Source organism: Natator depressus, chromosome 2, assembly GCF_965152275.1.
Source record: "Natator depressus isolate rNatDep1 chromosome 2, rNatDep2.hap1, whole genome shotgun sequence".
In the NCBI taxonomy this organism is placed as follows: Eukaryota; Metazoa; Chordata; order Testudines; family Cheloniidae; genus Natator; species Natator depressus.
In genome coordinates this window covers 103,678,707-103,702,185 of record NC_134235.1, presented here as the reverse complement: position 1 = coordinate 103,702,185, position 23,479 = coordinate 103,678,707, and the positions used below count along the sequence as shown (strand labels likewise).

Here is a 23,479-nt window from a genome sequence, read left to right as displayed (position 1 = left end):
TAAGAAGAGACTACTTTAAACCCTTGTGCTGGGTTTTGTCAGTGTCTTTATAAGGGGGTTGAAAAAAATAAAAATAAAGAGAGAAAAGATGTTTACAAAGGAACATAAATTGGTCTTGTTCATATTATTGCTGATTGTGGCTATATATTCAGTTTAGCTATGTGGTAAGCTATTTTGCACTCGTACACACACAAAATGGGCAAAGGAAATGGAATAGCAGAGTAGATGCACTGAATGTCAGAAGCAAAATAAAAAATACTGTTGGAAAATATATATTCAGAAAAGGTATTGTAGAAGAACTCATTTATAAGTCTCTTTAAATGGTCAAACACAAGTTTATATTTTTTGCTCTTACATTTTTATTTAAAGAATTAAAGATTCTCTTGTTTGTGTCATAAGCAAGCTGGAAGAAGAATCCCTGCATTGGAGTCCCACTAGAATTAAAGTAACTGTGCTGGACAGCTACTCAACAAGTTTCTAGTATTTCAATTACTGCAACAAGGAAGATATGCTTATGTCTAAATAAGCACTTAACTTTAATTACTTCTGATTATTAACATGGTGATCATTTGGAGCTTCTTTCACAGTTACGTCAATGCAGTGATATAAACTGAATCATGAAGTTTCCAGAGGAAACAGAAGCCCTGCAAAAGCCTATGTGATTCATTCCATAATGTCTTGCTATTTCTGGGAATTTGAATACAGCTATTGACATTCATGGGTAGTGAACAAGTGGGACTTGTCAACCTGAATTTGTCAACCCGCTAACAAAAACAATATAATTTTTTGTCATTAATATTTGCACTGCTCATTGGCTGAGAGGTTGTTCGGAAGGAAACGAATAAAATTTTGCAACATTTTTGTCTTTGTAAGTTACTGAGGCATCTTCTGTGTTGTTTACCATTCTCTAGATTTCCGTATTGTATGGCTGACTGGATCCAGTGTCCACAGAAATCAATGGGACCTTTTTCCACTGACAGAGTAGGTTTGGATAAGGCCCATCCTTAACGATCTAAATACTCCTGCCTAAATGGCAGCTCTTTCTCTGCTCTGTGTTTCCCAGCTTATAGATGAAGCTACCTTTTTTCCTGGCAACCACATTTGCAGGAAATGCAGCTCCTGTTACTCGGAGTGTTTGCAACAAAAATGTTACAGACTGAGAAGAAAGAAAGGTTTTATAAATACAAAAATCTAAGCAGTATAAGCACCCACCCCTGCCCCGTAAAAAGTCTTCAGAAGGGCGTATTGATACTAATATTTCAGAACAAATTAAGAGATCAGAAGTAAAACTTCTGTTCTTGAATGTATGCATCTTATCATTTGAATTCAAATGGATGCAAAGGGCTACATTTACTCACACTTGTGTAACACAGAAACTAGTGCTTTACCAACCATGAGTAATGCAGCCATCCCACACTCATGCCAAAACCCTCCTACCCAATCACATTTCATGGAGATTTATTTACACAGTACATTACAAACGTATAATGGTTGACATTGAAGCACAGGTCCCATGCTGATGGACGTGTCAGGTTTTACGCTTACTTAATTGGAGGTGTTTTCTACAGCTGACGCAAGATGAGTGATAGATAAGAGAGGTGGTTTCAAAGTGTAATGGGGAGCTCTTTAAATCAAGGCACTGACTCGACTGGTTACATAATCTTTGAGCTTTACTGAGCAGGTCTGTACTACATGAGGGCACACAAAGCAACAGCTAGATCTCTTACCCTGCTATTTGTGTAGCCATTTGCTCCCACACAAAGCAATGACAAAATGCTACCAAATCAGAAAAGTAGTACTTTATATCACTTTACACAGGTGAACGTGAAAGCAATGAAGAATCAGGCCCTCAGAGTTTTCTCCAAGAAAACAGAGATGGATTCTCTGGAGGTGGTATCCTATTTGGTCATCCAAAAATAAAGTTGGGAATATAGAGAGGATGTTTCTGTTCTATTTGGGTTCTGTTACCACCCTCATTGCAGTATAGCTGAGCACCCTCCTGTAGCGTATTAAGCAACATGAGAAACATCCATTATATAGACTTAATTTCTTTGTCAGGACAGTTTGCTGTATGTGTAGAAATTGCACTTCTCCCCTTCTTCCCTGCCACCACGAATGAGTCGCGATGACTCTCCTGGTCATCTTAAAGTATTCCCTTAGCATTAGCCTAGGGTTCCTCTGTCCTGGGGAGAGAGAAAGCAATGGACAGGAGAGTTTCTCTCTCTCAGGTAACACACATGGCTGCAGACTGTAGTAGAAGATAACACACTTTCAGTCATCACCAGTTGCATTTTAATTTGTTCTACTTGACTCCAATGGAAGTTGAAATCAGCACCTTGTAAGACCTGATTCTGAAATACTTGACAAAAGCCAAGTCAGATAAGGTATTCTATTTCCAGGATTTGGATTCTGGTACAGGTGCATTCCTTGCTTTTTTTCAATCCCCTACTGATTTCCATTCTCCTTTCTCTAGTCCCCCTTTGGCTCCTATTACAGGGCAATATACAAACCAATAAAATCAAAGAATCATAGGATTAGAAGGGACTGCAAGAGTCATCTAGTCTAACCCATTGCTAAGATGCAGGATTTGAGGTGTCTAAAGCATCCAAGAAAATGGCTATCCAGCCTCCTTCTGAAAATTTCCAGTGAAGGAGCTTCTACAACCTCCCTAGGCAGTCTGTCCCATTGTCCTACCTAACTGTAAGAATAGATGTTTATCCTGAGATTTAATTTAAATCTGCTGTGCTGTAGTTTGAACCCATTGCCTCTTGTCATGCCCTCTGTGGCAAGAAATAACTAATTTGGCAAAATTTAAGTGAACTAAATGTTACATTTCTCTGCTCAGCCAATTATAGCAAATCTATTTCCAGCTCTCTGTTAGAATATGACTGTACATGAGGTTCATTGATTGATGAAAACCTGTGAATAAGAACAAAAGCAACACATACCATAGAAATATGCTCAGGGAAACTTGATAGATCATAAGAATGTTAAGATGTGACTGGAGAAAGTCTTTGAGGAAGAAAACAAGCACAGAAAAGACAAGATAAGTGATCCTTGAGGAAAACAAGGTGGGGAAAAAACCTGAAACCAATTAATTATAAACACAAAAGAGGACAATAAGATGACATCCTGTTTGCAGCAATATTAAATAAATTCATAAATACAATGATACACATAAATGGTGTTCAGGTGATTTTCATCATGGCAAGAAGAAATAAATGGGAGCCAAGGCTGAAGCCAGTAAATCAGATAAAAAGCACAAAAGTCTTGGGTTTGTTCATGTTACTCCTTAAAATTATTACTACCTGGAAACCATGGAAGAACAAAATAAAATAGAAAACAGTGCCGAACTTCCCTACATTCACACTTTTCTGAAACAGATACGAACATTAGAACGGCCACACTGGGTCAGACCAATGGTCCATCTAGCCCAGTATCCTGTCTCCTAACAGTGTCCAGTGCCAGGTGCTTCAGAGGGAATGAACAGAACAGATAATCATCAAGTGATCCATCCCATCGCCCATTTCCAGCTTCTGATAATTATGAAGTGCTAGGGTAAAGAAAAGGGTATATGGAAGTATATGAAGGCTTTAGGCATACATCTACCTTCATTTAGAGGGAGGGATGGAAATGATGACTAGATCTGAAACTCCAGCTAAATAGGTGAAAAACAAACACCTTTCAGAAAGAAAGATTTCAAGTAAATAATGACAAATAAACACAGGCTGGCACATCATCACTTAAGTGCCTGTGACTATCGGATGGCTGTTGAGTGGCCTCCATGAAGTTAATCAAACTGCAAGTGGATAAGCTGTACCCCTAATAATAGCTACCATTACAACTAGCATTAATTGGAACCATTAAGCACCTTAGCAGCAAGATAGACCAAGGATTTTCACTCTTATAGGAGAGCTTTCCACATAACAAAGAGAAGCTTGAATCAGTGGCTGCATCTATTCCAGGGATACAGAGAGGCCTTCATTTTCTAAGGTCGTTGGTATCATACCACTCATTAGCACCCAGAGAAGATCTGAGCTATACGGTATATAAAAAAAAAAGCAGCAAGTGTTTACAGCTTATCCTGAATGATTAAAAAGATAATTTCTCATAGACTAAGAGGTATTGATTCCTTCCTGTTATTCTGTAGAAAGAGAGTGATGGTCTTTAGCTATTGAGTCAAAATAATAGACCAAACTGATCAGAGGGAATAATATAAAAACACTATGTAGCTGTGGAAATGAAAGGTGTGTACATGTGTTCAAGACATCACTTACTAAAATGCAGATTAACCCCCAGAGATACAAAAAAAAGTGCTGGTCGCACCATTTCATATCTGGGGTAAAAGGAACCAGCGGGTCTGAAGGCAGCATCCATTCCCAGGATGAAGCAGACACCAATTATCTCAACTTCTCCTGTAGACCTGAGAATTCCACCTGAGAAATCAGCTTTAAGTTTTGACTGGAGCTCCATAAGAGAGAGACAAAAATTAATGCATCTCCCAGCCAGCCCAGCCTCTCCCACTTTTGGGGCTACACAGATTAACAGTGGGCCACTAATTAGCTGATGGTTGTAACCATTATCTGTGTAGCCTCCTCTCCAGGCAGAGTTTTTGCTACAAGGGACTCACAGATTGGATTCTGTCCCCTTGCACTGGCAGAGCCCAATGGATAGAGCCAATTATCTCCAGAAAACCCAGCACACACATTCGTGCATCTCGGTCCACCACTTTTGTCTAGCAACAATAGCCAAGATGTGATCTTACTGCTGCCTTCTGGTTTCTAATTATTAATTTGAAAGAGTACAAGTAATCCACTAAATTTAGAGATGAAACTAGAAATGGACTCATACTCTAAAGTTTAAATCCAAACTTCCCCACAGTTTGGGAGACACTGGATCTGGGATTTTGAGCTTGGGCCCCCATCTTTAGGGACAATGTCAAGGAAGAAGCATATGACAGGTTTATGCTTAATAATATGCCTTGTTTTAAAGAGCTTAGAATTAAATTAAAATAGAATTGGCCGTAGAAGAAAATATAGGTCTTCCAAAGAGAAGTGGATATAGCCTGCCTGCTCTTTGTAATTTTGTCTGTCACTGGTAGATGCAGGTGCTTTTCCACAGCTTTTAAACTGTGACTGAACTGACTGGCTCGGTTGCCAGGGAAACTGACAGGATGATGCTAATAGACGCTACTTAGGACACACTGTAAGAAGCTTTTCAAAATTGTTTGACATGAAAAAACTCTGTGTCAGAAGCAATGCAACTTAGTTAACGGCTACTGTGAATCTTAGTGCAGAAGTAGGAGCTGGCTGGGATCGTTCTCTTCTTCCCCCTGACATTTCTTATGTAAGGTGTTTATTGGGATACACACTTTGACTGTCAGGATCACTTTGCAGTAATTTTTCTAGCCTGAGTTAGAAACACAGCTATTCCAACCATCAAGAATCATCTTGGATCTATAAACTGGCATCTAGGATTTTTAAGCAATAAATCTTGTTCCGAGTCCCGTGTAAGTCTGTGAATGTTCTCCAGATTTCTGAGAGATTTTAATTAAAAAACATATTTGATTTAAAATGTACCACCATTTTGCTCTCAAACTATAAATTATGGAGGAGGGCTCCTGGGATGAGTGGCAATTTGCTATGGAGGATTTGATTTATTGCTTCAGAAAGCATTTTATACGAGATGTGGCAGTACTTGTAAATTAAACCCTAGATGTTATGTATTATTATGCTTTCAGGAACACGAGTTTGTCAAAAGTGTTATGCAGGTGGAATCATAAACTCTCCTGGCAATTTTTAAAGGGCACATTAACGCTGTTCAGTAAAATCAGGTACAAAATAACCTAGACAGGGCTCACATATCTTTACAAAATGCCACTCTTTTATAATAGCCTTTTTATCTGCTCAGTTAGAACAAAGCAATTTTTTACATGAAGAAAATCTCCATGAAGTGTAAAATCATTTTGCCCTTTTCACATTGTTGTATTCAAACAGCAACCTCCCTTCACCTCTTTCTCCAAATTACTTCAAAGAATTTTTGTTGTTACTCTTGTTACATACCTGGAGCCAACTTCTAGTCTCAATTACATTGGTGTAAATCAAGAAGAACTGCATCAATCTGAAGCGATTCTGAAAATACAGCAGAGTAAAGGAGCAAGTTTGAGGAATGTGTTTACAGACTGAGGGCCTTAGTAGATATTTCCACACTGGAGTTGTTGATGCTGTACAGTTACCAGGTCATATTCCCATATAATCTTATATCATGCAAAAAAAATTTCATTCAGGTGTAGCTGCAGGATGCTCCTAAAAACTCACTGCTTGGTTTGTTGCACTTGGCTGAAGACTACATGGCCCCCGACACGTACAGAGTGCCCTGGGCTTAAATACACTGCTTGCCATGTCTTACTGCTTAATTAGTATTAAGTAGAGGCACCAAACATAAGCTGGTAACTATCAACATTTGCTAGGGAGGGTCAGCGAGATGGAAGGGAATTCCAACCCATTTATAAGAAACAATGATTTTTTCAAACTCAAAGTCACATTAAAAGTGAAAATATATCCTGGGTTCTCTTTCTCATGTCAACACATGGGACTACACTCAGTTGTGCATACAAATCAGGGGCGGGAGTTTAAATAATGGAATACAGTGAAACAAAGTTCAGTGAACTTTCTTCCATCCTAGGGTATGTCTGCACTTCAATCAGAGGTGTGACTGCAGCATGTGTAGACATGCCTGAGCTAGTTTGGATCTAGCTAGCTTGAATAAAAATAGCAGCAAAGCCAGGGCAAACAGGCTTTGCCTGGGACCATAGGTGGGTCCTCGAGCAGCTAGCCAATGCTGCTGTGGCTTCATTGTGATTGTTATTCAAGTTAGCTAGATCAAAGCTAGCGCAGGTATGTCTACACATGCTGCAGTGTAGGCATACCCCCATGTTGGGGGGAGGGGTTGTTTCGTTTAGCAGGGAGGGAGTTTTTTGTCTCTTCTATTTGCAAGTCCTAGTCAGTCTGGAAATGTAAACACCAAAGAATCATGGGAATGACTGGAAATACACTGAATCGAAGCACGAAGTACCTGAACTCTCCTCAGATTTCCAGCTCAGTTTGAAGAGGAGCTGAACTTCTGAGCACTTCGCTGAACTTAGGCCCAGGTCCACAAAAGGACTTTGGTGTTATGACACCGAGCATTAAAACACAACTTTTAGGTGCCTAGAAAAATCACAGGAACAATAATACAATCCACAAAGCCTGCACTAGGTAGGGTTGCCAGGTGTCAGCATTGCTGACCGGGCTGTTAAAAGTCCAGTTGGCGCAGGACGGGCAGGCTCCCTACCTGGCTCCATGCAGTTCCCAGAAGCGACAACATGTCCTTCGGCTCCTAGGCAGAGGGAAGGCCACAGGTGCACCATGTGCTGCCCCCGCCCCAAGTGCCAGCTCCGAACCTCCCATTGGCCAGAAACTTTGGCCATTGGGAGAGGCGGGGTGGCACCTGCATGCAGAGGCAGTGTGCAGATCCACCTGACCGCGCCTCTGCCTAGGACCCAAGGGACATGTGGCTGCTTGCAGGGAGTCACCCGAGGTGAGCACTGCCCAGAGCCCGCACCCCAAAACTCCTCCCCCACCCCAACCCTTTACCCAGCCCTGAGCCCCCTCCCACACTCAAACTCCCTCCCAGAGCGCGCACCCCAACCCTTTGCCTCAACCCACAGCCCCCTCCCAGACTCCAAATCCCTTGGCCCCAGCCTGAAGCCCCCTCCTGCACACCAAACCCTTCATCCTCGGCCCCACCCCAGAGCCCACACCCCCAGCTGGAGCCCTCACCCCCCCACACACCCCCAACCCACTGCCCCAGACTGAATCCCCCTCTCACACCCTGAACCTCTCATTTCTAGCCCCACTTCGGAGCCTATGCCCCCTCCCACAGCCCAACTCCCTGCCTCAGCCCAGAGCCCCCTCCCACACTCTGAACCCCTCGGCCCCAGCCCAGAGTCTCCTCCTTCACCCCAAACCCCTCATCCCTGGACCCATCCCAGAGTTCGCATCCCCAGCCCAGAGCCAGTACCCCCTCCCATACCCCAACCCCATGCCTCATCCCAGAGCCCCCTCCCACACTCCAAAGCCCTCAGCCCCTCCCCCCAGCCTAGAATCCCCTCCTGCACCCCAACCCCCTCATCCCCAGCCCCACCCCAGAGCCCGCACTCCAGCCGACACCCTCACCCCTCCTGCATCCCAACCCTCTGCCCCAGCCCAGTGAAAATGAGCTAGCGAGTAAGGGTGGGGGAAGAGCGAGCAACAGAGGGAGGGGGGATGGAGTGAGCAGGGGTGGAGTCTCGGCGAAGGGGCAGGGCAGGGCCTCAGGGAAGGGGCAGGGAAAAGGGTGTTCGGTTTTGTGCAATTAGAAAACTGGCAGCCCTAGAGCTAGACACTCCCTTAATCTCTGGGGTTTGATCCACTGTGAATAAATACTTAGAGAGAGTCATTGGGGAAGGAGTGGGGAGAGAGAGAGAAATGACTCTGTAGCTGATGTTCAGAACACCCACCTTGGAGGTGGGAGACCCAGTGTCCAATTTTCCTGCTCCAATGACTACTTAAATATTTATCCAAAGTGAAACAGCTTCAAGGGGAGAGACTGAAGGAGCCCCACATCAGAATATGCCAAAGATCAGTGGTTATAATATTCCTTAGTTCTTAAGAGGTAGGATTTAAAGAGGGGTCCAAGGCAGAGGAGTGTCTGTCTTCCTCTGCTTTGTGGATCATTCTGGAGCATCAGCCAGAGACCGGCATCCAGATGCCTAAAATGAAGCAGTAGTGTGCATGCTGATTTAGTTGGGTATCGGTCCTGCTTTGAGCAGGGGGTTGGACTAGATGACCTCCTGAGGTCCCTTCCAACCCTGATATTCTATGATTCTTTGCCCAGAAGCAGAAACTTAACCACCTAGGGAACTTTTACAGCCAAAATGTAGGTGTTAAGTGAGTTTCGGCACTTATGAGGTTAGGTGATAGCTGAGCAGGAGTTGTAGATTGGAATGGTGCCTAAAACTGGGACTTAGGCTATGTCTACACTATGCAGCTTTTAGCAACACGGCTGTGCCGCTACAGACATGCCGCTAAAAGGCACCCAGTGTAGCCGCTGTTTGTCGGCAGGAGAGAGCTCTCCTGCCGACAAAAGCTTCCACCACCACGAGCAGCATTAGCATTGTTAGCAGGGGAACACTCCTGCTGACAACGCGCTGTTCACACCAGCACTTGTCGTTGACAAAACTTCTGTCTTTCGGGGGCGGAGAGGGGGTTAACATCTCTGAACAACAAAAGTTTTGTCTTTCAGTTGCCAGTGTAGACAAAGCCTAAGTACCTCTGTGGATCTGGGATTTACTACTTAAGTTTGTTCATCACACCACACCCCCATCTGGCACACATTAAGACAAGGCATGTTCAGATAGCCCTCGAAGACTTCAGACTTTCCAGTTCCAGGTGGTTTTCTGCCATCCTTCCATTTCTCCTCCACCTACTATCCCTTCATAATACTAGGAAGTCTAAAGGCCTGCTCCAACTTGCCGAGGCAGCAATGGCTTTCTAAGGGCCATTCTGTTTGATCATTATTATATTTTATTGCACCCCTTAATCTATATTACACGCTATTTATTCTGAAATTATGTAGCAGTCCTGTGTGTATGGAAAACGTTACACCTTCTTAATAACCCAACCTGAAACAAGGTCTCAGGATGGTGTTTAGAAATTAACAGATAAAACAAATTAAAGAGAAATAAATACTAAACTACAAGACTATAGCATATCATTCCATGCTCCATTTCCAACCCATTTACAGACATTCCTTCTCTTGTGTTGTTTCAAAATATAAAGACCAAGCCTACTTAACACATACTAATTAATCATCTCTGAAGCACAAATTTAATTCCATGTCTGGTATGATATTTCTGTTATACCTAGCCCAGAGGTAATACATATTGCTTACCTTCCATGTTGTGGTAACATTCCACCGTATAATGTTTCACGCAAACTCAGGCCATGCCATAGTAGTTTGCTAGCATCACTTTCTAAACCTAAAGGAAAATTAAATTTGTGAAATGGCCCAGATTTTTAAAAACCCCTCTCTTCTCACCTCGACCCTGGTCATCTTTCAGTCTCTTTTGTGGTCTCTAGAGGAAGTCCTAAAAATGAGTGATGAACCTAATATTTTTATGGCCTATGACATTTAACCGACTCTCTTCTTTGTCAAGAGTGAAGATTGTTTTTATTCCTGTCACTAAAAGTTAGTTCACTCCAATTATGGCTTTGGCAGAAGTAATGTTGCCCTTCAGGGAATACATTGACATTTCAAATTAAGAAACATTCCTACTAATAAGCCTCTAAATCTTTCCAATTAACTGTGTTTTTCACTAGTTTATGAGTGTTTTCCATTTGACAATCCTAATCTCCGGGAGTGTGGGGGATGGGAGGACATCTTTGGAGGGATCTTTCCTTTTCTTGCAGCAGGAGAGATAACTGATTCCATCAGTAATAAGCCATTTATTTGATGTAAGCAGGCTAAACTGCAAATCACTTGGAGTGAAAGACCTGTTAAAACGAGAGAAGTGTCTTGATTCTGCAGCCCTTACTCACGTGAGCAGTCCCACTGAGTCTGTGAACTACTCACATGAGTAAGGTCTCATCTAAATGGGAAGTTATTCTGAAATAGCTATTCCTGATTAACTCCATGTATGTACACAATGGTGTATTGAGCACTGGGTTGGAATTGCAAAGCTTTCATTTTAAGGGGGGTAGGGGGTACTGGTCCTGTTTGATGGTTAGGGGCCTCTGTAGGAAAGCCTGAGATCAGAGTCAGCCTGGAAGGAGTCAGCATAGAGCAAGGTGGGGTGAGTTGTGCCTCATTGCCTTAGGGGCTAGCTTGCTTTGTCTCCCTCTGTTTTTGGCTACTGTGTATTACTGTTCTGGTTTCTAAGAATAAAAGTAGTGTATGTTGCAACCTTCCAGAAAGAGTACCGTATGTTTATATTTAATTCTCTGTTGATATGTTGTGAACATAACACATGTTCTTATTCCAGAATAAGAGTCCCTTGTCTACACAAACCTTTAGGGTATGTCTACACTGGCAGAGTTACAGCACTAACAGTTACAGCGCCGCTCAGAGAGCGCTGAAGGGAAACCACTCTTGTGTGTTCACACTGTCAGCTGCCTGCGCAATAGCGTGTTCACTCTTGCAGCACTTGCAGCGGTATTTGGAACGGTGCACTCTGGGCAGCTATCCCACAGAGCACCTCTTCCTCTTCTGCCGCTAAGAGTTGTGGGAAGGCAGAGGGGGTCATGGGGCATCCTGGGCTCTGTCCCAATGCCCCGGGATGCATTGCTTTGCACCCCAGCAATCCCTGTGCTTCCGTCCGCATTTGGTGCCATCTTTCAACGGTTTGTGTACTGCGCGCCCTGCCTCTTCAGGCTACAGAAATGGATCCCGAACTGTTGACCAATATGCTGCTCACTCTCGCTAACACGTCACGAGGGGCAGTGGAGTTATTCCTTAAACTACAAAGACAAGAGGAGTTCAACATTGATCTCACCACGCGTAGTAACTAAGACGCGAGATTGCTTGTGACATTCATGGAGGTGTTGACCATAGTGGAAGGCCGCTTTTGGGCTCGGGAAACAAGCACTGAGTGGTGGGATCACATTGTGAGGCACGTCTGGGATGACGAGCAGTGGCTGCAGAACTTTCGGATGAGGAAAGCCACATTCATGGGACTGTGTGATGAGCTCGCCCCAGCCGGGCGGCGCAAGGTCACGAGAATGAGAGCTGCCCTGTTGCTGGAAAAGCGCATGGCAATTGCACTGTGGAAGCTGGCTACTCCAGAGTGCTACCAATCAGTCGCTAACGAGTTCAGAGTGGGAAAGTTGACCGTTGGACGCGTGTTGACGGAAGTGTGGAAGGGCATTAATCGCATCCTGCTCCGAAAGACCATTGACTCTGGGCAACATGCATGACATTGTGGAGGGCTTTGCACAAATGGGCTTCCCTAACTGTGGAGGGGCGATAGATGGCACACATATTCCAATTCTGGCACCAGACCACCTAGCCACTGAGTACATTAGTTGGAAGGGGTATTTCTCTATAGTTCTCCAGGCACTTGTGGATCACTGTGGGCATTTCATGGACATTAATGCAGGCTTTTGGCCATTTAAAGGCCCGCTGATGCTGCCAATATGGGAGGCTGGACCTGCCGATGACAATATTCCTATGCTTATAGCTGAGTGCTGTACGCTCCATAATATTTGTGAAGGGAAGGGTGAAAGCTTCACTCAGGGCTGGACCGCTGAGGCTCAGTGCCTGGAGGTTGAATTTGAACAGCCAGAGACCAGGGCCATTAGAGGGGCGCAGCACAGGGCCATAAGGATCAGGGATGCCTTGAGGCAACAACCTGAAGCTGAAAGCCACTAATATTTGTTGCTATGCTCAGGAGTGCAGTGCCTGTAATGCCAGGAGATGATTGCGGTTGGTGCAGAAGATGCACTATGAAGGTTTAAGAAAATTGCCTGTTGCTTTGCAGGGCTCTGTTTGCTTTCAGTCAATGGAATAAAGATCGCTTTCAAACCAACACCATTCTTTTATTAAAAAACAACAACCAGAGGAGAGAGAGAAACAAAAAAGCATATCAGCACAGTGGGGGATGGGGGAAGGTCCCAGGAGGAGGTGGGGTCCCCAAACAGTTAAAGATTTGTGTATGTCCAGGTATCATATGCAACCTTGTCCCTTGGAGTACAGTGCAGCGGATACTGTACTTCAGCCGGGCTAAACTGCAGAGGGACGGGTGTTGAGTGCAGTGGGTACTGGGAGTCCGCAGGGCTGGACTGTGATGGGGCAGGAGTGGAATGCAGCAGGTACAGACTGGAGCCAGGAGGTTGATAAGAGTGTGTTGACAGTGTCTGCGGGGGCACGTGGGAAAGAGTTTTGCAACAGTGGCTGCAGGGGAGGGCAGGCGTGGAGCTGCTCGGTTTGTAGTGCTAGAAGCACCTGGAGCATGTCCACTGGCACTCCATAACTTTTAAGAGCAGCTCCGTGGCTTTGTTGTGGAATGCCACGTTCTCCTTTTGGACCCTCTTCTCACTGTCCCACCACTCCTTCAATTCCTGTTTTTCAGCCATGCAGTGCATCGTGACCTCACACAGAAAGTCCTCTAGTTCTTCGTGGCCACTTTCTAATTCTGGGCAGCCATTCAGCCGGCAATAACAAAGAGGGAGACTGGGTTCCCAAGGTCATATCTGTGAAGTCAAAATGCAATATTTTAAAGAAGCAGTATTGTTTGCAACATACAGACCACTGATTCGGTGATTTAAAACACAGCCCCTATTCACATACCTGTCACTAACTGGCTGACCCCAGCCAAGCACACATGAGCCACAAGACCCCCAAAATGGTGAGTAACCGCAGGGGCAGGGGAAATCAGTGTTCCAGAACCATACTGTACACTGGGGACGTGGCTCTTGGGGAGAGTCAGCACTGTAGGGGGGCCTTATAATCATTCCTGTCTCCACATTTTCCACAGCCTGTGTTCATTATGGAAGATCTCTCTCTGCTGAGGGTGAGCAGGGAATCAAGGGAGGGTCTTCTCCAAGACTTCAGCTTCTGCCCTGGCCCTTATACAGCTCGCCTGTGTGCAGCAATGGTTCCCTCCCCCCTCACCGCCTCCCTATGATGGCAGAGTGGTGAGGGAAAGTTACCCTTAATGGGGCAAGAAACAAAGCAGCTCTGCCAAAGAACCTGCGGCAGCAGATTGCCCAGTATCTCCATGAGAGTTTCCTAGAGATCTCTGAGGCAGATCCCTGTGAAGTGAGGGAGTGAATCAACACCCTGTTCCACTGCTCAGACTAGGCTTGTGGTGGTACACTCATCATACAGATACAAGCCTGCTTTCTGCAACCCTCCTGCCCACAACAACTCACTTCAACGATTCCCAAAATCAAAGCCACTTACCAGGGGCCTCCTCTCCTGTTTGCACTTCACCAAGCTCCGACAGCTGTGACTGGCTAGCCTCCTCTGGGGAAGAAAAGAGCTCCTGGCTGCATGCATCTCTGACCTCTGAGTCATCCTTTGCCTCTGGGGCCCCCACCCCCTCAACATCCTCATCCAAGATTTCCTCCTCCTGGCTCGGTCCACTCTCGACTGGCACGCAAGCCACTGAAGTAGCCACAGTAGTCTTCGCAGTGGAGGTGGGGTCACCACCCAGTTATCACGTCCAGCTCTTTGTAGAACCGGCAGTTCATGAGCACACCACCGGAGTGGCAGTTTGCCTCCCACGCCTTGGGGTTGGCGTTCTGCAGCTCCTTCACTTTCACCCTGTACTGCAGTGTGTCCCAATCATGGCCCCTTTCTGTCATGCATCGTGAAATCTGTCCATAGGTATCATAATTCCTACGGCTGGAATGCAGCTGGGACTGGGCAGCCTCCTCTTCCCAAATGCTGATGAGGTCCAGGAGCTCTGCATTGCTCCAAGCGGGGGATCGCCTGGTGCATGAAGCAAGCATGCGTCACCCAGCAAACAGAAAGGGGACTTTCAAAATTCCCAAGGAATTTAAGGGGTGGGGCTCACAGTTGGTCACATGAGGGCAAGGCAGTAAAGTTGAAACCAATTACCAGAATCAACTTTGAAGCACTTAGAGGAAAGTGATCAGGAACAGTCAGCATAGATTCACCAAGGGCAAGTCAAGCCTGACTAACCAAATTGCCTTCTATGATGAGATAACTGGCTCTGTGGACAAGGGGAAAGCAGGGGACATGTTATTCCTTGACTTTAGCAAAGCTTTTGATATGGTCTCCTACAGTATTCTTGCCAGCAAGTTAAAGAAGTATGGGCTGGATGAATGAACTATAAGGTGGACAGAAAGCTGGCTAGATCATCAGGCTCAACGGGTAGCGATCAATGGCTTCATGTCTAGTTGGCAGCCGGTATCAAGCGGAGTGCCCCAAGGGTCGGTTTTGTTCAATATCTTCATTAATGATCTGAAGGATGGCGTGGATTGTACCCTCAGCAGATGACGCTATATTGGGAGGAGTGACAGATACACTGGAGGGTACGGATAGGATACAGAGGGACCTAGACAAATTAGAGGATTGGGCCAAAAGAAATCTGATGAGGTTCAACAAAGACACTCTGCACTTAGGATGGCAGAATCCCATGCACTGCTACAGACTAGGGATCGAGTGGCTAGGCAGCAGTTCTGCAGAAAAGGACCTAGGGGTTACAGTGGATGAGATGCTGGATATGAGTCAACAGTGTGCCCTTGTTGCCAAGAAGGCTAACAGCATTTTGGACTGTATAAGTAGGAGCATTGCCAGCAGATCGAGGGACGTGATCGTTCCCCTCTATTCGGTATTGGTGAGGCCTCATCTGGAGTACTGTGTCCAGTTTTGGGCCCCACACTACAAGAAGGATGTGGAAAAATTGGAAAGAGTCCAGCGGAGGGCAACAAAAATGATTAGGGGGCTGGAGCACATGACTTATGAGGAGAGCTGAGGGAACTGGGATTGTTTAGTCTTCAGAAGAGAAGAATGAGGGGGGATTTGATAGCTGCTTTCAACGACCTGAAAGGGGGTTCCAAGGAGGATGGATCTAGACTGTTCTCACTGGTAGCAGGTGACAGAACGAGGAGTAATGGTCTCAAGTTGCGGTGGCGGAGGTTTAGGTTGGATATTAGGAAAAACTTTTTCACTAGGAGGGTGGTGAAGTACTGGAATGGGTTACATAGAGAGGTGGTGGAATCTCCTTCCTTAGAGGTTTTTTAAGGTCAGACTTGACAAAGCCCTGGCTGGGATGATTTAGTTGGGGATTGGTCCTGCTTTGAGCAGGGGGTTGGACTAGATGACCTCCTGAGGTCCCTTCCAACCCTGATATTCTATGATTCTATGAGAGGCAAGAACAGGCATTGCCTCCCGGTGGCCAGTCGCAGTGCTGTAATCGACCAGGGTATCTACACCGGCACCGCGGCGCGGTACCCCCGGCGCAGAGAGCTCTACGCCTCTCGTCATGGTGGTTTTTTTTTACAGCGCTGCAACTGCGCAGTTTCAGTGCACTAAGTGGCCTGGCAGCGTGTACACCTCGGGAGTTACACCGCAGAAAGCTGCTTTACTGCACAGAAACTTGCCAGTGTAGACAAGGCCTTAGTTTGCAGCAAACTGGGTTGTGTACCTGCCCTGCAGTAAGCTTGCTGCAGATCAACTGTCTGGGTGGACCCTGCTGACACACACTAACAGTTCATTAACGTGCTCTGATTTAGTCCTCTTTGAAACAGGACTCGATCAAAATGCATTAACAACTTGTGAATGCGCATCAGCATGGTCCACACAGACAGTTAAACCACCACAGATTAGTGCCAGGTAGATATACACCCCAGCTCGCAGCAAACTAAATGTTCACCTAGAAAAGCCCCAAATTAGTTTAAACCATTTTGGAAGTGGACTTAACTAATAAATAGTTAATCCACTTTAAATGCATACCCTACCTTATTACAGATTAACTTTCATGTGTAGACAAACCCTAAAATGCAGGGCCACGAGGCCCATAACTTTAAAAGTAATAGCAATTTCAGCCTGCTGAGAATATGGAATAACTGGGAGCCAGTATGGTTTTGTGGAACATTTTGCATGATTCCTCAGAGCGAAAAACTAAAGCTTTTAGAAACACTAGCTTTGATTACAAGATTAATGATCCTCCGTTGGGAGTGGCTAATGCTCTTCTTACTCTGGCACAGGGCCCAATTCATGAAAAGCCTAACAGCTCGGTGCCTGGTCCTTTCTAAAACCCTTACTATGCAAGCTGCATTCCAGGAACAAAGTAGCAGATCCTGGAGATGTCAGATCTGCAGAGCTAAAAAGTGATAGACAAGCAGAGTGAGGCCAAGTAGAACAAGATCTTGTCTAGTCTAGGCTTTGTCCAGCTCCAGTGTCCAGAGCAGTGGTGGTAGGCATAAGGATAGACAAGGAGCGGGCAGCCACTAGCACATATGTTCTGTAGAGCTCCTCTGAAAATGTTTAGATGACACAGTGATTAACATGCTTGCAGCTGCCTAGAGCCCTGACTACACTGCAATCTCACTGTTCCTTCCACCTATGGAGCTGCACTAGTATCTGCAACAGCAGAAAGTTGTTCAGAGAAAAGACTGATGTAAACACCCCCTTAAAGAAGAGACAGAGACAGGCTAAGAATCCTCCATGTCCAAAACTAAGTAATCTGAAGGCGAATGACACAAAACAAGGAAAAACCAAGTGCCTGGTTCTCAGCTGCCATGGGAAAGTGGAGGAGGACTGAAAGAAAAAATGTTCCTGGAATCGATGGGGAAAGAAGATTAAGAAGTTTCCACAGATGGCCATCACAAAGAGAGTGTTTGGGGGAGAAGGAGTTTTGGAAGGAGCACAGGGAACAGTTTTGGAGGTTGAGGATCCAAGACTAAGACTTGAGCCCCTTGGATAGTGAAGAAAGAAACATGGCAAAAGCCACTGAGCTTCACACGAAGCAGTTAAACCCTTGTTAGAACCATTACAACATCCCCTATGACAAAAGACACAGGAACAAGATTTGTCTGTAGTTGTATGGTGGCACAAAATGGAGGTTGAGCTGCAATGGAATACTGTACAAGAAGCGATATCTGACATGAGTCCACCTGAAATTTTCATTTCTCTCTCTCACACACACACACACACACACACACACACACAGAGAAATTGGTTGAAGACCTGACCCAACAAAAAACACTGTTAGTGGCCTTCTCACATTCTTCAAGAATATTCACCTGATGCAACAAAACTAAAATATGCTGCTGTACTATAGGGTTGTGGAATCTCTCAAGAAGAGAAGAGATTATACAAATTGAGTGTCTGCCTCCCATATATTGCCAAGCTATATGCCGAATATGACTCTTTTATTGACACCCTCCTCCCCCACCCATCCTCAGTGACACACACAAGTCTAGATAATTTAATACAGCTAACGGGAACACTTGAATCTGATGCTACAGTCAGATTAACAGGGTTTTGCCAGGAGGAAGCAGCCCTATACTTCTATGGTGCATTTTTGGAGGACATCTGCCAGTCTGCATCAGGACTCTCTATTATAAAAACAACAAAAGTCCTAGTACAGCAAGCACGTTTGCAGACCAGGAGCAATGGCAATGCAGCTGCTGGCTCTGCAAGAAATCTAGAGATCTCTCAATGAACACAGAGGTAACCTAAAGTGAGGAACATTCCTCATCTTTTTCCCCCTCCCACATTTGTCCTTATTAGAAACCATGACTAACATAATCTCATTAAGTACATAAATCGAATGCACTATCTGAATGACTAGTAACGAACGACGAATTTCATGGTCCCTAAAGAAAATTGGGACAAAGCATAGGATTGCCCTTACTTCCTGCAGTAGAACACTGGCAAAGGTGCCAGTCGGGTTCTTTGCAAAGATTGGCTACCAGCTCTTCTCCGTTATCTAATGGGAGGTCATGTGTCTAGTAGTTACAGCAGCAACCTACCATTCAGAGATCCTGAGTCCTAAGGGCCCCGACATAAATTCACCATGTGACCTTGGACAGAGTCTCTTAACCTCTCTGAGCCTCACTTGTCTTATTACGCCCACTTTACAGATCAATATTCTCTACTTCAGAGTTACTGTGAAAGTTAGTTAATTAACATTTAATACAGTGCTTCTACATTTGGCTCAGAGATGCTACTTCTGTACAAGAATGATAACCTGCCGTTCCCTGGTTACTCACAGCAGCCAACCCACTCTCTAATCTGGTGGACAGAAGGATAAAGATGGGTGAGCTAGACTCAATTTCAAACAGTATTTTTAATGAATAAAAGTGATTTTAAAAAGAGATTAGAAGCAGCAAGTGAGTGCACCAGTCCTACACAACTGATGCAACAACAAATTAAAATAATTTATCGTTTAAAAATGGAAAATAAAATACAGGAACTGCTCACTTAACATTGTAATTAAGTTCCTGAAAAATGCGACTTTAAGCGAAACTATGTTAAACAAATCCAATTTCCCCATAAGACTTAATGTAAATGAGGGGGTTAGGTTCCAGGGAAATTTGTTTCACCAGACAAGAAAGAAAGACACACTCTCTCTCTCTCTCTTATATATATATATATATATATATATATATATATATACACACACACACACATACATACATACATATACATACACACACACACACTATAAGATTTAAACAAACAATTTAATACTGTACACAGCGATGATGATTGTGAAGCTTGGTTGAGGTGGAGGAGTCAGAGGGTGGGATATTTCCCAGGGAATAGCTTAGTGCTAAATGATGAACTAGCAATTGGCTGAGTCCTCAAGAGTTAACTCTCACACTCTACAAGGCAGCAGGAAAGGAGGGAGGGCAGACAGAGAAAGAGACACACACCCTGTGTGAGGGAGATAGAGATGTGCATTTCCCCTTTAAGTATGAAGAGTAGGGTCAGAAGTACACTGCCTTGTTAATTAGATCAGCAAGCTGAGAACAACCGCAGCAGCTGCTGCCTAAGGCAGTGTCCCACCCCTGCTCTATGGAAGATGGGGTAAGCAGGGTGCAGGAGCAGGGGGGAGGGAGGCACCCTGACATTAGCCCCCCTCTTCTTCCCCTCCCCCGCCCCCATAGCAAGAAGGAGTCTTGGGGAGCAGCTCCAAGGCAGGGGGCAGGAGCAGCACATGGCAGCGGGGGGAGGGACAGCTGAACTGCCGCAATTGATAGCTGCTGGGCGGCTGCTGCACAGGGAACTTCGGGGAGCGGGGAGCTGATAGGGCGGCTGCTGGTCCACCCTGGTTCCAGCCACCCACCAGCTAGCTCCAACAGGCTGCTCTTCCTGCAAGCAGTGGACAAAGCAGGCGGCTGCCAAACGACCTTAGAAGGGAGCATTGCACAACTTTAAACGAGCATTTTCCCTAATTGATCAGCATCATAACAATGAAACAAACATTAACCAGGACGACTTTAAGTGAGGAGTTCCTGTAGGGTAAAATAAAAGGAGTGACTTAAAACAATGGAATAAAAAATAAGGCAGGGAATTGTGCAAAGCTGCCATTATGAAACAGTATTGGGACCTTTACACTGCGTAGATAACAATGTAGGCACATAGATGGTTAAGAGCAACAGGGGGATGGCCTGAAGCCATTGCCTCAACAAGCAGGCTGTTTATCAGGGTATCTCCCTGCTGAGTGGGTGTCAAATGGAAATACAGAGGGTATTTGGTGAAGGGAACTGCAAAAATACTAAACTAACCACCTGCCTCTTTTTTCCCACTGAACACATTCAGATGAAATGAGCTGTAGCTCACGAAAGCTTATGCTCAAATAAATTTTTTAGTCTTTAAGGTGCCACAAGTACTCCTTTTCTTTTTACGAATACAGGCTAACATGGCTGCTACTCTGACACCTACCACTGAGTCATATAGTGTTCCTCATGCTTGAATCTCAAGAGTGCTTTACAAAGGAGGTAAGTATTATGCCAGTGTCCCAAACAGGAAGATTGGGGCACAGAAGTGAAATTACTTGCCCAAAATTACACAATTGGTCAGTGGCAGAACTAGGAATAAAACCCAGATTCCCCACCACCACCACAAGACTTAGTTTAGTGCCTTATCCATTGGACCTCACTACCTCTCTTAAATAAAGGCAAAGCCCAGTTTTCTGTCATGCAGTTCTTGTGAAATAGTAGAAGAGGGTTAAACTACACTGACCACCATCATACAGAAGGAGAGGACTCCAATGCTATGAGTGTTATAGTTTTGGGACTGTTCAGTGGCCTAAGATTAAGAACTGGGAAGGAGAAGTCCCCTTACATAAGGAGTTTGGGTTACTAGGGAGGCTCATAGTAATGAAGTGAGCCCTTCATCTCTCAAACCTGAACTGCAATCCCTTAAAGCAGGCAGATGCTAGCTTCCAACGTGCCCAAGCAGACAGTTAAGGGCACCCTCATCTTGACGACACTCCCCTTCTCCCTCAGCTCTGCGCTACTGGAGTATGCAAGAGGTTATATTAAACTGCAGGCAGAGGGATGGTAGGGCATAAAAGGGTGATTTATTACGGGGAGAGATGTAGGGTTTTGGTTACTCAGGACTCTCCCAAGCTTTCCTCCCTCTGTAGCAATCTCATTTATGGCACCCCTCTTCAATCCTGACCCAGCAGTATCTTTGCTGTGGAGCCCAATGCACTGCTCCTTATCAGTGCAGCTCACTATGGCCCCAATTCAGAAAAGCACCGTCCCTGTTCAGCAAAGCCCTCAAGCACATGCTAAGCCCCATTGACTTCAATAAAAGGACTTTGCCCTATAGCCCTCTTTCCTGGGATCGTCTAAATGCAGAGAGAAAAGGAGTACTTATGCTTAAATAAATTTGTTAGTCTCTAAGGTGCCACAAGTCCTTTTTGCAAATACAGACTAACACGGCTGCTTCTCTGAAACCTGTCTAAATGCAGAGAATTATGCAGTCACCACTAAAATCCCAGTCAAGTGACAACAGATACACTCTTCAGCAAGAGGGTGCTGAGTTTAGAAGGCCTCCACTGGTCGGCGTGGCTTATTGGCCATACTGGGTAGTCATTGCCATTAAGGCAGTTTCTTCTATCAATAATGCTGCAGCAGCTACTTTTCTCACTGTACAGAAACTTGTGGAGCAATAAGAGCCCTTCCACAGCTGCGCCCAGATGAAAGTGTGTCTGCCCCATTAACTGGGAAAAAATATCATGCTCTAATTGGTTCAGAAGAGGAGGCAAAAATAGACGACATATGTCCTCGCTCTTACAGAATCATTCAGTTAAAAAAAAAAAAAACATATTTGCTTATGTTTCCACTCCTGTCTAACAAAGTCTGTAAGCATTAGATGCCTCACAGAACATTCACCGTCTCCTTCTGGAGCCATAGCTCACACAGACGGTTCGCTCTCTGCAAAGATGTTAGACGTGACAAAGCCTCTCAGACACATGGCAGAGATGTCAACAGTTGCCAGGAAAAGCAAGAAGAGATCTTGTTGGCTACCTGGAAGGAGTGGTAGCCACAAACATCTGTGCACTTTGACAAGAAGCTCCCTTAATGGGTGTAAAAAAGAAGAGCCACACAGAACATAGAAACATAACTGCTATAATGTATTAAGAACATAAGAACGGCCACACTGGATCAGACCAAAGGTCCATCTATCCCAGTAGCCTGTCTTCCGACAGTGCCAGTGCCAGGTGTTTCAGAGGGAATGAACAGAACAGGTAGCAATCAAATGATCTATCCCCTGTCACCCATTCCCAGCTTTTGGCAAACAGACTAAGGACACCATCCCTGCCCATCCTGGCTAGTAGCCATTGGTGGACATATTAAACCAATGGTTCATCTACTCCAATATTCTGCTGTCACCAGCATTCCCCAATACCAGATATTTCACAAGATAGACAATTATGAAATAACCTGTCCAGAAAGGTTTCTTCCTAGCTTCAGACAGTTAATTTTGGTTTACACCCTGAAGCAAGACAGTTATGTTGTATTTTAGTGCTAAGTAAAGTAACTGTGGTGGTTGTTTTTCTGACAGAAGGAAAAGCAGTCATGCAAAACATTGGTTTTAGTTAGTGCAGCGTGTGACGTTGCACTCCATATGCTTTATGAAAATATGCTTGGAATGTGAATATAATGTAACTGGAATATCTTTATGCAAAAGGTCTCTTTTAAGGTGTCGTTACAAAGCTTATAATCTACTGAGTGTGTTCATCCTATTTGTATGAATGTATAATTCTTGTATCTGAAACTAGGAATAAGAAATATAACTCTAGGATCCTACTGTAGTTATGCAAAGTGTGGGCCATTAATGGTGGTTTGGAATCTTGATGGCTCCCATTGAGTAGGACAGTTGGTTGTAGATGGTTTATTTACCTGCAAGCCTTCTTGTGGACCTGGAGGAAAGCCTGTGGGTAATGAAGAATGAGTTCTTATATAGTGACATGTGACCATATCACCTGATACTGGAATCCATCTTAAACCTGGTGCTTTTCCATTTAGCAGGAGGGGTGGGAACCCAGAGAAACAAAGAATTCCCACCTTGGGACAAAGCTATAAAAGGGGGTGGAGCAGAACAAGGTGGGTTGCCAGTCATGAGAAATCCCCTAGTTACCACCTGAGCTGGAACTAACAAGAACTGTACCGGGGAAAGGATTGAGCCCAGACTAAGAAGGAGTCTAGTCTGTGAAAGAAGCTTATTGGAATATCTCTGAGGGTGAGATTTACCTGTTTTCAGCTTCCTACTGTATTAGGCTTAGACTTGCATGTTTTTGCTTTATTTTACTTGGTGACTTACTTTGTTCTGTCTGTTAATACTTGAAACCACGTTAAATCCTACTTTTTATTCTTAATAGAATCACTTTTGTTTATTATTGAACCCAGAGTAAATGATTAATACCTAGGAGAGCAAACAGCTATGCATATCTCTCTATCAGTGTTAT

General features: G+C 44.7%; 1 long non-coding RNA gene across 1 annotated transcript in view; it reads right to left on the bottom strand.

Moving 5' to 3' along the window:
* LOC141982573 (uncharacterized) overlaps window positions 1–7,210 on the bottom strand; it is a 161,764-nt gene extending 154,554 nt beyond the window's left edge. The window contains exons 1-2 of the long non-coding RNA XR_012638123.1: window positions 7,075–7,210; window positions 6,063–6,131 (exon numbers count right to left, since the gene is read on the bottom strand). This is a non-coding gene — a long non-coding RNA (uncharacterized LOC141982573). The remainder of the gene's footprint in view (window positions 1–6,062; window positions 6,132–7,074) is intronic.
* Window positions 7,211–23,479: the final 16,269 nt, after the last annotated feature.